The following is a 14,592-nucleotide window of genomic DNA, read 5'->3' as shown; positions in this document are numbered from 1 at the left end:
CTTTAGTGTTTGTATTTACTCTACCCCAGAGTGGGTTGTGCCCGTTTATAATACCGGGCTTCGGGAGTTGGCCATATAGAGCTTGAAGATCAGTTTTGGCAAAAGCCGAAGACGGCGAAATATAGAGACAGCATAGTCGTAAGCGCTACATGTAAAGTAATTCTCACTGCAACAGCCTGCATATTAGTAATAAGTGGAACAGGGCTTTGAATAACGTTTTGTCTGACTAGAATGGATGATCCGCCAGTGACCTTATCACCCGGAGGGGAAAAACAATGATATGCATTAAATGACGAAGGTCAAATGTATCTGTTCGTTTTAAGTATGTATGTTGGAGACATTGCTGAAGGTGTAAAATCTTCCACTAATAGCTGTACTTCATGTAAATTAGTCCTCAGTCCTCTGCAGTTCCACTGCACAATATTATTGGAATATACTATCTTTTGGGGGGATTTATTGGGGATCTACCCCGCACTCTTTTGGAGGGCGACAAGCTATGTGCCCTAGAATGGACGTTTTCAGAACGTTTTATTGAGCAACTGAATTTTATTTTGTGACACTCTGCCACTTTGTTGTTTTGAAGCATCAGGCTTAGGCTTAGGTTTAACTTTAGCGGTTTGTTGTCTATTAGCTGTCGATTGAGACTCAGTGCGTGACTGCGAAGATGATTTATAATCAAAAGAAGACGTCGATGTTCCAGCAAGTGATTCCTCAGTCTGGGGTGACATAGCTGGGTATAGAAGTTGAGGAGTGTCGCAATTTGACCCAAGTGAAGGCAGCTTGTACTTGATTTTGTTATTTTAGAGTTGCGCACAGAGGATGTGTTTGCTACTGTAGCATAACTTTTTGTAAGGTCAGATCTCTGCACCAGTTTTTTTTGCCCCAGAAAAAGAGATGTTTTGGGTAAACTTTAGTCTGTTTATTGCCATTTGCTCTTTCCAGATTGGACATTGTTTCGAAGAAGAAGAATGGTCGCCTGAGCAGTTGGTGCATTTTTTTAAATCACCGTCACAATCTTCTGTTGTGTGTGTCTTCTCACCACAGTGAGCACACACAACAGACAATTTTCAGGTATTTACATCATGTCCATATTTCTTGCATTTAAACACCTAAGTGGGTTGGGGATGTAGGTTTCAACTTGGATGTTGCGGTAACCTGCCTTAACTGATTTGGGAGCATTTGGCGATCAAAACAAAAACAGATAGGTATTTGTTTGGGTTGTTTCATTATTTTTCCGGGTTGAAAAGCGCTGAACATACAGCACACCTTGATCTTTCATCTCTGGTACTATGTCAACTTCGGTCATGTCAGCAAACAGTCGATCACGATCTCTGATGATACCTTTCCTCGTGCTCAAGGTCTTGTGAGCAGAGACCGGAATACCCACAAAAGATTCAATACTCATCAGGTTGGTTGCTTGTTGTTTCTTGCCGCACTCAACTAGTAGCGCACCCGCACGTAAGCGTCTAATGTTCTTAACATCTCCTGCAATACCTTGAATACCCTTAGATACTGCGAAAGGGTTCAGCTTTAATGGTGTCTTGTCCGGAGTCTCAATAACAAGGAAGCGTGGCCAATACTCAATCGATAGAGACGGTCTGTGGTCAGTATCAACAGGATCAATTTCAAGTGGACGTTTTGTTTTGTTTTTTATTTATTTATTTTTTTCCTTCTTTCTTTATTTCTTTTCTTTTTTTTTGTGGGGTGGGTGGGGTGGGGGTGGATTTCATAAGCCATGATTGGTGTCATATGTTTCATCATCCGAGCTCCCCACGGAGTATCACAAGGACAATGCTAAAGCAAGCGGGCCTCCAGCTTGCAGCACCAAGGATACCCGGATACTCCAGTTGAGGAATTATAAATAATTAATCAACCAGATGAGCCCATGAGCCATCGCCTTCTGGCATAAGACTCTAGGCAAAGTTCATGTTATCATAATTCACAATAAAAAAAAGTTACAGATCACCAGTAGTGCCAAGGCCGAAATTCAAAGCAATTCCAAATCAAATTTGTGCAATGACACATACACAGTCCATGCACAGGGCTTGGCATGACCAGCCGATTGGTTGACTCGGGCCAATTCAACCACCCGTCTAGGTGAAGTAAGGGCCAAAGTGGTGTGTTGGGCAAATGGAATGCAGTTAAAAGCTTAACTGCCCTCAACCACCAGGATCCCGTCCTCCATCGACACGGGACGCAACCCACGGCAAACAGGTTGCCCAATTTAGTCGCCTCTTACGACAAGCAATGGGGTGCTGTGGACACATTCAGTCCCGAGTCCACACGGGAGAAGAGCACTTAGCGTTACCCAGCACCCACCACGAGGAGGTGGCTCTTTATGGGTGCCAAAGACTTGAGACTGACTCAGGGATGATTTTATATCTTATGGTATTACTTGCTGTTAGGAGTAAATGTCATGAAATCATGTACAATTCGATGTACCAGTAAGTGAAAAAAACTGTTGCAAGCACAGCTGAATCAAATCACTTCACCACTTCACTCAACCACATCTCATCTCAAATATTCACGTTAGCCTCAACACAAACAATTATTGCACTTCCTTTACTCAGAATATTCTCTCTTAGTTTTGCGTGGAATAGATTTCTCACCAAGCATGATACTCAAAAGTCATTCAAATATACAGACTATGAGACCAAGGGTATCTCCCTCACCCCATTGAACAGCCCTATAAGTCGACGAGCCGCGAGTCCCCTCTGAGCTAAAAGGGTGGTTACATTTATTTAATCACATACATTATCTATCTGTCTATCCATCTATCTATCAAACGTGTATATCAGGGCGTTTCCTATTCTCACGGTACTTGCGGATACCGGCTGAAAAATATCACAAATGGTTCTTCCCGTATGAATGCTTGTTGTGTTTAATGCAGGATCTTCGCCTCTACCATTTGCATCTTTCAGCTGTTAGATCCATCAGGTGACTTACCATTCGTGAGCTCGGTGATAAACAATGCCAGCCGCCATTAACTATACCAGCCTTCTCCCATTTTCACGGTATAACGAGTAAGTAGGGTTATGGAAGAGGAATCCTGCCAGAAACTACGGGAAGAGTTATTGAACTCACCAAAATTCGTAACACTGCAAGATTTTCGCAGACTTTGGCCCCTTCCTAGTTAAAACGTGATGATGTAAACAACCGTCAAGTGTTTCCCATCTGTGATCTCGGCAGAAAACGTGTCTGCAGTGAAAATAGGAAGAGAATGGGAGACCTACCTATATACACATATTCCAGGTAGTCTGTAGGATATGTGGATCAATGAGAAGACAGCAACAACAGATGGAAGAAATTAATCTGAAGCTGAATCATGTTTGAACATTGACTTGCTTTCTTCCTTTAGAAACACACGTTTCTGTTGGAATGCAGAGAATTGTCATATTGTTTATTTGTGTAAGAAAAAAAGAAAACAATTTCCCCCCCCCCCAAAATGAAAAGAAAATCAGTAGGGAAAAGCTAGAAACGTTTAACATAGTGAACATTACTGTATATAAAAATCAATTATATTTAGCTTAACAGTACTGGTTGACTTGGCTCGTGATACTAGAATATGCGTTACTCACTAAGATATACCAAAACAAAGCAACAAACAGAATACAAAATATAACAGAAAAAGCATACAACTCATCCAGAGACAATAACAATCAAAGAGGCAGAGCACATTTCCGATAATTGGAACTCGATCATCTCGTTATACAGTCAGTTCACAACAGACGGTATGCTGAATACACTTGTTGAAGCTCACATAAATTACATTATTGAATGCTCACCCAGTCATCTGTTCTAAACTAGATTTTGCAAAATATTCCATTCTGTTTAAAGATAAAGTTACACATGAACTAATGCATTGTATAGTAAATCCGTAAAATTGAAACAGATTATCGTCATGATAAAACTTAGTGAAAACTGGTAAATTCTTATATTTTACATCATAAATATACATAATACATAGTGAGTGCTTTAGTGAGTCTCAGCGTTTGAAAGGATGTCTATATTCATTCGGAGTGCGTTTCCGTTCATCATAGCGATTCTACAGGGATTCTAATAAACAGTATTCTGCATTATAACGATAACGATAATAACTATGATTTTCAAAATTTTCATTTTTATAATATGAAAAGTGTCATTGGGTTTCAACATGGCGGCTAGGGGACCTGGTTTCACGTTGGGCACGAGGGCCGTCATGCTTCACGGTTCACTGAGCATAGGTACTTGAAATTCAATGTTATGGGCGAATGCACCTCACGCGGAGGCTGTCGCACATTAAAAGAAAGATACCAGGATTAACACGGACACTCGGGAACATGTATGTGAAGCTATTTATTCTTCCTTAGATGTTGTTTGCACCAATGTGTGGAGGTATATCATGTTCTAAATGCAGGCACACCAAGCGATGGCACTAAAGATCACAATGCAGGCCTGAGACAATGACTGAAGGTCTAAAAATAAACACACCGGGTGTTGATATAATAGATCTCCATATACAATAGAGAGGAGTGACTCATGGTCTACATATAGACACACCAGGTGTTCACACAATAGATCTCCATATACAATAGAGAGGAGTTACTCATTTTCTAAAAATACACACACCAGGTGTCCAGGTGTTGATGACGTCATGAATCCAATATGGCGGATAAATTCTTCAAGTAGCAGGGATACAACAGACACCTGTGGCGAGCCATCTCCTCGTGGTGGGTGCTGGGTAACGCGAAGAACTCGCCGACACCGCCGTTGTGGACCCAGGGGGATATTTGGTCCACCATCCCGTTTGCCATGGGTTGCGGCCCTGTGTCGGTGGAGGAGGGGATCCTGGTGGTTGAGGGCAATAGGGGCCAGCAACCGTGTTCCTGTTTCCTAATACACCACTTCGGCCCTGACTTCACCTTGACGGGTGGTTGAATGGGCCCGATTCAACCAATCGGCTGGTCACGCCAAGCCCTGAGCATTACATTATGTAATGTTACAAAATTGAAAATTGTATCTTTTTAAGTCTTGGCGAATGTTTGGACCTTCTTCCTTTCAACTATACACTTTCATGTTTTTGCCTAGAGTCGTATGCCCAGAAGGCGGTTGCTCATGGGCCAATCTGGTGGAATGATTACACATTTATTTTTTCTGCTGGAGCATATCATCCCGGTATCCTTGGTGGTGCTGCAAACTGGAGATCCGTTTGTTTTTAGCATTGTCCTTGTGACACTCCGTGGTGGGTGGGTAGCTCGGATGATGAAACAATTATAAGCTCACCATGGCTTACCAAACTCCCTCCAAAAAGACCAAGCGACAACTTGACAACGACAATGAAGAGAATGAATCCACTGTAACAGAAAACTGGCCACGTTTCCTCGTTCTTGACACTGTTGACAAGAATGCACTCAAATTGAATCCTTTCCTTATTTCTAAGGAGATATATGGCATTGCGGGCGACGTTAAGAACATCAAACGCTTGCGTTCAGTCTCCCTACTGATTGAATGTAATTGAAAACAGCAGGCCTCCAACCTATTGGCACTGCAAACCGGCTGGCATTCCTGTTTCAGTCACTGCCCATAGAACCTTGAACACTTCTAAAGGCATCATAAGAGACAGAGACCATTTGTTAGCTGACATGTCGGAGCTGGACATTGCGTCTGAAATGAAAGATCAAGCTGTGACATATGTCACATGTTTTACTACCCGGAAAATAACGAACTGATGAACACAAACACATACCTCTTCTCATTCTCATCTCCAAGTCTCCCCCAGTCTGTTAAAGTGGGATACTGTAATATCGCAGTTGCAGTCTATATCCAAAATTCGTTGAGGTGTTTTCGATGCCAAAAATATGGTCATGGAGTTAACACCTGTACACAGCCTGTACACAGCCATCTCATGTAACGGAAGACTGCATATGCACTTTCAAAAAATGCACAAATTGTTCAGGCAATCATTCTTCGTTTTCCAAAGAATGTGAAATATGGCATAAGCAAATGGAAATAAACAAAGTAAAATTCACTCAAAACGGTAACTTTGCTGATGCTAAAAAGATTGTGGAATCAACAATACCTAATGCAACCTATGCATCAGTGGTCAGATTATCTTCTGAAACCCTGCCTAAAGTTTCCACTTCATCGATTGTGTGTCAAACAGACCTGACTTGGGTTAAAACTGATAACCCGAAACTTTCCACACCCTAACAATCTACTCAGACTTCAGAAACAAATGTGAACGCCCGTGTGCTTCCTACAGTTGAGTCTGAAGAACAACGATCTACAGAACAGACTCATTCTGAAACAAATTCAAAGTTTAAAAGTACTGTCAAACCGAGAACAGATAATGGGAAAAAGACTGGTAGACAACTCAAGGGTTCAGATAATCGCATAAAATTATTCAATAAATATGGTTCACTCGAGGACATGAATGTGTCAGAAAACATCCACCACAGGGCACAGAGCTTGTCGCCCTCCAAGAAAGCGAGGGGTAGATCACCAATCAATCCACCAAAAGATAATGTCTTCCAAACATATAGTATAATGGAACTGTAGAGGACTGAAGACTAATTATAATGAGTTACATCTGTTAGTCCAAGATCTGGCACTATCATCATTCTGTCTGCAGGAAACTCATCTGAGACAGACAGATACTTTCAATTTACGTCAGTAGGATGCATATCATTATTTCTCACCTTCGGGTGATAGGGCCACTGGTGGGTGCTCAATCCGTGTTAGTCAGAATGTTATCCACAGCCATGTACCACTTACAACTAATCTCCAAGCAGTTGCAGTGAGACTCACACTTTATGTTGTCCTTACACTATGCTCACTCTATATTCCGCCTTCTTCAACACTTCACCTCACTGATCTACAAGCTCTCTATGATCAACTTCCGAAACCTTGTATTATAATGGGTGATCTTAATGGTCACAATCCACTCTGGGGTGGTACAAATACTAACACTAAAGGTAAAATACTGGAAGATTTCATCTCAAATAATGACCTTTGCATTTTTAATGATGATTCAAGCACTTATCCTGCAACCGGCACCTACTCTTCTCTAGATTTGTCTCTTGCACACTCTAATCTACTTAATGAATTCGATTGGTCGGTTCACAACGACCTCTGTGGAAGTGATCATTTTCCGACGATATTATCTGAATCTTCTCCGACTGATTCTTCATCTTATACAAGATGGAATTTTTCCAAGGCGGATTGGTGCTTATTTCAAACTCAATGCACATCCCAACTAAGACCCGAATGTTTCGGTGATATTGCTGATCCTATTCAGGTATGTTCTGACGTTTTAAATGTAATTGCTGATGAGTGCATACCAAGATCCTCTACAACTCCACATGTACGAAAGCCATGGTTTAGGACAGACTGTAAAAGTGCTAGAAAAGCAGGGAAAAAGGCAGAGAAATATTTCCGTCATCACCCAACTGTCCATAACTTAAACAGATTTAAAATACTGAATGCAAAGGCGTGTCGTACCTTTAAACAAAGTAAGTGACAATCTTGGTGGAACTATATCTCCAAAATTAATTCACGCACGCCAGTGTCCAAAGTATGGAACATGGTTCAAAGAATTAAAGGCAAAGTTTCAAAATCTGCAGTTCACCATTTCAAAGATGGTGATAATCTTCATCAACAAATTACGTCCCTGAGTTTCAGAGATATCAGAAACAACAGGAGAAGACAAAACTTAAATTTGAATCAGATAACGGTGAAAACTATAAGGAAGTGTTCTCATTACATGAGCTATATACTGCTCTTGAGCAAGCTCATGACACAGCAGCGGGTGATGACAATATTCATTATCAGCTGTTGAAACACTTGTCTGAACCATGTCTGGTTACACTTTTGGATATATTTGACAAAATATGGACATCTGGAAACTTTCCTCCTTCATGGCGTAATGCCATTGTGGTCCCTATACCCAAACCTGGTAAGGATCCTACTGATCCTTCCAATTACAGACCGATATCTTTAACCAGCTGTGTCTGTAAAACCATGGAGCGAATGGTAAATAACAGATTAATTTGGTATCTGGAAACCAATAACCTCATTACAAATATTCAATGTGGTTTTCGGAAGAATAGAACTATTGAGCATCTGGTACGTTTAGAGTCCTTCGTTAAAAATGCTATAGTAAATAAACAACATGCTGTGTCGATTTTCTTTGATCTCGTGAAAGCTTATGACACGACATGGAAGCATAGTATTTTGAAGGATTTCCATGACTATGGGTTGAGAGGCCGTTTGCCTCTTCTTATATCACAGTTTTTAAAAGACAGACAATGTCAAGTCCGAGTGGGTTCAACCCTGTCTGACCATTATAATCAGATAGATAGATAGATAATTTAAGTTTTAATAGGTGTTCGGGCAACTAGAATCAAGGTGTTACACAAGGCAGTATTTTGTCTGTCACATTAGTTAGTATTAAGATCAGCAGTTTATTCAAGGTTTTAAACCTGAAAGCACTGGATTTGTTAAAGGTTGTTTCAAAATTCACTTATACAGATCACTGGTACGGTCTAAACTGGATTATGGCTCCATCGTCTATGGTTGAGCCTGCAAAAGCAGCCTAATACTATTAGATTCTGTCCACCACCAAAGTCTAAGACTCTGTCTTGGATGTTTCAGAACTTCACCTGTTGACAGCCTTTATGTCGAGGCTGATGAGCCATCTCTTGACCAACGCCGTATAAAGTTATCTTTGCAATATATGAAAACATTATGTTCCAATGAGTCAAACCATGCATATGAATGTGTTTTCAATCCTCTCTATGAGGATGTGTACAATAAGAAATCTTCTCTAGTTGCTCCTCTTGGGCTCAGGATTAAGCCATTTATTATTGCTGCCGGCATTCATCTGGAAAATATATCTCCTTCCCGTCTTCTTTCTTCTCCTCCTTGGCAATTGGTTCGGCCACAAGTCGATTTGACTTTAACTACTTTTAAAGAAATCAGAAATAAATGATATAGAATACAAACAAGAATATAATCAATTAAAACATAACTATAGCAATTACAAGTCCGTATTTACCGATGGGTCCAAGAGCGGTGGCGCGCAGTGGCTTGTGCCACTGTCATTGGATCCAAAACAATATCTTCTAGATTACCGGATAATATAGCTCTATTTTCACTGCAGAAGCCAATGCCATATTAATGGCTCTTAAATATATTAAGAAACATCCTAAACATAAACAGTATATACTTTATTCAGACTCTCTTTCTTGCCTTCAGGCTATCAAAAACTTATCATGTAAACATCCACTTTTAATAGAAATTATTGAACTGTATAATGATCTTGCTACTGGCCAGTACGATATCGTCTTTTGTTGGCTATCCAGCCACGTTGGCATTTCCGGTAACATGATGGCCGATCTTGCTGCCAAGGCAGCAGTCAAGAAATCTGTGACACCACTTCTTATTCCCTATACTGATTACAAAGCTAGCATTAGAACTTACATCCGTGATCTGATGGAGAAGAAGTGGGACACCCAAGTAGGTATAAATAAATTACATGAAATAAAACCTTATATTGGTTATACCTACTTGGGCTGTCAGTCCAGATTTGAAGAGGTCATCATGCGACGATGTCGTATTGGCCATACGATGGCCACACGAAATATACTCATGAATACTTATTGAAAGGTGAGGATCCTCCGTTCTGCATCCCTTGTAATGAAATAATCACAGTCAAGCATGTCTTGCTTGACTGTGTCGAATATTCCATCACAAGGGATAATTATTTCAAATCACGAACTATGAAGGACATTTTTTAGCAACATCAGTTCTCATTTAAGTATTGCATTTTTAAAAGAATTAGATGTGTTGAGCGACTCGTAAATAGATAAGTATTTTATGATTGGAAGTTAAATTAGTAACTGTGATTGTTAGTGGCTGTATCCTCGAGGGGGGTTGAAGTACCGTAAAATTATTGTCCTCCCGAGAGGGTACGTAAGTGCCAAAACATTTGAAGTCAAATTTAATCTTCCTTCTTTTTAGCCGTAGTATTTCTGTCATTTTAATTTGTGGCTACTCTTGCATACAGTCGCCAGCAGCTGAGGGGATGGTGTAAATCCAGCTAGGGACCATGCAGGGAGCAGAAGTACCGTAAGTCCCCATGGCCTCTAGTATGGTGATCTACCTTCAGTTGTTGGCGATCTATGCCCTGTTTTTATATTGTATTGTCCAAATAGTGATACTATTTTTAAGTTTTCACGCTAGTATTAAATACTAACTGTGATGGTCTAGTGGTTGTACTGTCCTTTGTCAACTGGTTTTCATAATATGCATATATATTTCGTTTTTATGTCACGGATGTTGTCGTCACAATATTGCCGATGTGACGTTTAATATTAACCCACTTACTCACTATCTTTTAACATATCTATGCCAAGCATCTAGAGAGTCTTTCCAAAATGGATTTTTGACTTTATAGTGTGTAAAAATATTGGCTCTTAGGAGAAGAAGATTTTGCAAAGGGAAACCAGCAAGATCATAGTTCTTTGAATTAGAGATTTATCTCTTCGAACGTGAAAGTTTTAACGAGTCGACAAAGGTTTTCACGTCGACCATTCTAAGACCACATTCTTCGCACTAAATTTTGTCAGTTTTGTCCTCCATATAAACTTGAAAAATAATCTGTTTAATTCAGTAATAAATGTTTTGGGGGGGGATTAGGGAGAGATGGGAAGATGTGGGCCATCGTGGATAAAGCTAAAGTTTTTTTACGACAGTTACTTTTCCAACTAACGTTAAGTTACGTCTTCTCCAAATACATAAAATTCTTTTTATATTTTCGAGTCTCTACTTTGTATTGATTACCCATAGGTTTTCTAAATGAGCATTTAATTTGATTCCCAATACGTCAAAATTCCCATTATGCCAATCTAACTTATAATCGTGAGATACACGTTTGACTACCTGCAATTGTGCCTATCCATACTGCTTTTGTTTTGTTTGTATTTATTTTGAAACCTGACATTTTGTAAAAAGAGAGCAAAGTTTTATAGCTTCGTTAAGAGAACTTTCGGATCCGCCGAAAAACAATTCAGTGTCGTCTGCATATTGACCAATAGTTTGTTCGATGTCGTTTAACACAATTCCTTTTATTTTGTTGTAGTCTCTGATCATTATTCCCAGTATTTCTGCTACCAATGAGAATGAATATGGAGAGATGGGATCACCCTGTCTACATTCCCTTTCGTTATCGGAAAACTCTGATAAATGACCATTGTGTATCATACACGAGGATGCATTAGAAATGAGTATGTTAACCCATTTTTGGAATGTTTCGTCCAAACCCGAACTTATCCAGGACCATCATAATGAATGTTTTTGACACGGTGTCGAACGCTTTTTTCAGAATCAATCAAAATGAGAAAACCTTTATGATTTGCCTTTTAGTTTCAAACAAAATGTCACAGAGAAGTGTGATATTTTTCGAAATGCATCATCCAGGAATGAATCCAATTTGATTTTCGTCTATGAGAAAATTCAATGTTTTTGTTTAAACGTATTTGTTATACAAGTACTTATAACTTATACAATGCATTTAAGATGGATATAGGTCGCCAATTCTTCAGAAACCTTCTATCGTTACCTGGTTTAGGGATACATGTAATTACACCTCTATTCATTGTGATAGACATAGAATCCTGGTTGAAAGTTTCTATTATATATCGGTGGATCCACATTTTGAGATGTTTCCAGAAAACTTTAAAGAATTAGATAGGGAAACCATCTAAACTTGGACTTTTGTTATTTTTCATTGATTTAATAGCATGCAAAAGTTCTTCAAGACTAATGTCACACTATAACTCGTTTAACTGCTTCAGTCTTGGCGTAATTATGTTTCCAAAATATATTCACGTACACCCATCTCAAAGGTGTGGAATATGGTCGAAAGAATAAAGGGCACAGGTTCCAAATCTACTGTCCACCATCTGAAGGGCGGTGATAATATATTAACTAATACAACTGACATTGCAAATAAACTTAGTGTAACTTTAGCCAAGCATTCATCTTCATCAAATTATATTCCTGAGTTTCAAAAGTACCAGAAAGAACAGGAGGAGCAAAACATCAATTTCAACTCGGACAATGGTGAAGACTGTAATGAATTGTTTTCATTACATGAGCTCCATACCGCCCTTGAGCAAGCTCATGATACAGCAACAGGAGCTGATAATATTCACTATCAGCTTCTAACGCATTTGCCCGAATCATGTTTAGAAATTCTTTTAGAATTTTTTTATCAAATATGGACTTCTGGGAATTTCCCAACTTCGTGGCGTAATGCCAGTGTTGTGCCTATACCAAAGCCTGCCCGGGATCACACTGATCCATCTAATAACAGACCAATCTGTTTAACGAGTTGTGTCTGTAAAACCATGAAACGAATGGTAAACAATAGATTCACATGGTTTCTTGAAACCAATAATCTTATAACAAATATCCAGTGGGGTTTCAGGAAAAATCGCAGTACCATTGATCATTTGGTGCGACTAGAATCATTTGTTAAAATTGCTCTAGTAAATATGCAACATGCAGTATCGATATTCTTTGATCTTGAGAAAGCGTACGATACCACCTGGAAACATGATATTTTAACAGATGTACATGACTTTGGTTTAAGCGGTCGTTTACCTCTTTTTATATCACAAGTTTTAAGTGACAGGCAAATTCAAGTCAGAGTGGGTTCAGCCCCATCTGACCATTATCATCAGGATCAGGGGGTCCCACAGGGCAGTAATTTGTCTGTCACTTTATTTAGTATCAAGATCAACAGTTTATCCAAGGTTTTAAATGATTCAATTGATGGATCACTTTTTGTGGATGACTTTAAAATTTCTTGTCGAGGTAAAAATATGAATACTATTGAACGGCAACTGCAGCAGTGTTTAAATAAAATACATAAATGGTGTCCTGAAAATGGTTTCAAATTTTCTAAATCCAAAACTAATTTTATACATTTTTGTAGAAAATATAAGCCGCATAAAGACACGGAACTGTTTCTCAATGGTACTCCCATCCAAGTTGTTAAGGACGCCAAGTTCTTGGGTATACGTTTTGACTCTCGTGTAACGTTTCTTCCACATATCAAATCCCTTAAAGCTAAATGCCTGAAGGCACTTGACTTGCTGAAAGTTGTTTCAAATTCTAAGTGGGAAGGGTATCAAGTCACCCTCCTACACATTTATCGATCACTTGTCCGTTCCAAACTTGATTATGGCTTCATCGTATATGATGGAGCCTGCAAGAGCAGCTTAACACTATTAGATTCTGTCCATCATCAAGGTCTAAGACATTGTCTTGGTTCCGTTCGAACTTCACCTGTTGACAGTCTCTACGTTGTGGCCGATGAACCGTCACTTGCACAATAACGTTTAAAGTTGTCTCTACAATACATTACCAAATTATATTCTAATGAATCTAACCCAGCATTTAATTGTGTCTTCAATCCCCTTTATGAAAATCTTCTCTGGTTCCACCTCTTGGGCACAGAATTAAACCCTTTCTTTCTTCGGCCGGCATTGAGCTGGAAAACATAGCTCCCTCCCGTCTTCTTTCTTCTCCTCCTTGGCAGTTGGTTAGGCCACAAGTTGACCTAACATTAACTACATTTAAAAAATCAGAAACAAATAAATTACAATATAAACAAGAATATAACCAAATAAAAAGTAAAGTTCACTTATAACGTACACGCTTACAACGAATTGCCGGTTACAACGAACAAATTCATAAGTCCCGACTGCTTTCCTATATATTGTTATGAATTAACTTCCGTATACACCGAACACTGATAGTACGAATTATCTGTTACAACAAACAAATTGATGGGTCCCCCTGTGCTATTGCACGCGTTAATTGACGTGTTTATAACGAACAGCTGATCCGAATCCACTCGCGTGTCATCTCACGTGTCACCAATTAGCTTGTGAAAACAAACGTTAACAGGCTTCCTCACATGGGATCAAGTAGATAATAAAATAACCTTACCTGTGAAATTTTATCATTTATTTAATCTTGTGAATCTGTTTGACATTGTCAAGGCATAAATAGTGATCTGGGAAGTCTTTCTTTCAAGTCAGCATGGAAGGCTTGTCACGGAAACGTGAAGCTCTAGATCTCGACACAAAATACCAAATCATCCAAGCTGTAGATGCAGGCGGTAAATCCAAGACTGTCATTGCAGCAGACTTGGACATATAGATTTCAAGGCCAATCAGTCGTGGTTACAGAGATTTAAGAAGCGACGAGGGATATGTTCAGCCATGACACACGGAGAAAGCTCGTCTGTTGACAGCAAGTCAGTTGATGATTGGCTGACGTCACAGAAGCACAAAATTACCGATTTTGTTAAAGATGCATAATAAAATACATGATCGATGATGAAATGAATGATCCATGACAATTATATGTTCGTTGGTTTTGTCTTATTTTATTTTCTGTGTGAACATGATCTTGTCTGAAACCAGTGGCGTGGTGATGATTCTTGGTAATTTCCGAATATTCACGAACATTCCCGAATCGCTTAGAACGAACTTCGCTTACAACGAACTGAAAACAACAGTCCCTTTGAGTTCGTTATAA

This window comes from Haliotis asinina, chromosome 3 (genome assembly GCF_037392515.1).
Source record: "Haliotis asinina isolate JCU_RB_2024 chromosome 3, JCU_Hal_asi_v2, whole genome shotgun sequence".
Classification (NCBI taxonomy): Eukaryota; Metazoa; Mollusca; class Gastropoda; order Lepetellida; family Haliotidae; genus Haliotis; species Haliotis asinina.
This window is presented reverse-complemented; position numbering follows the sequence as displayed.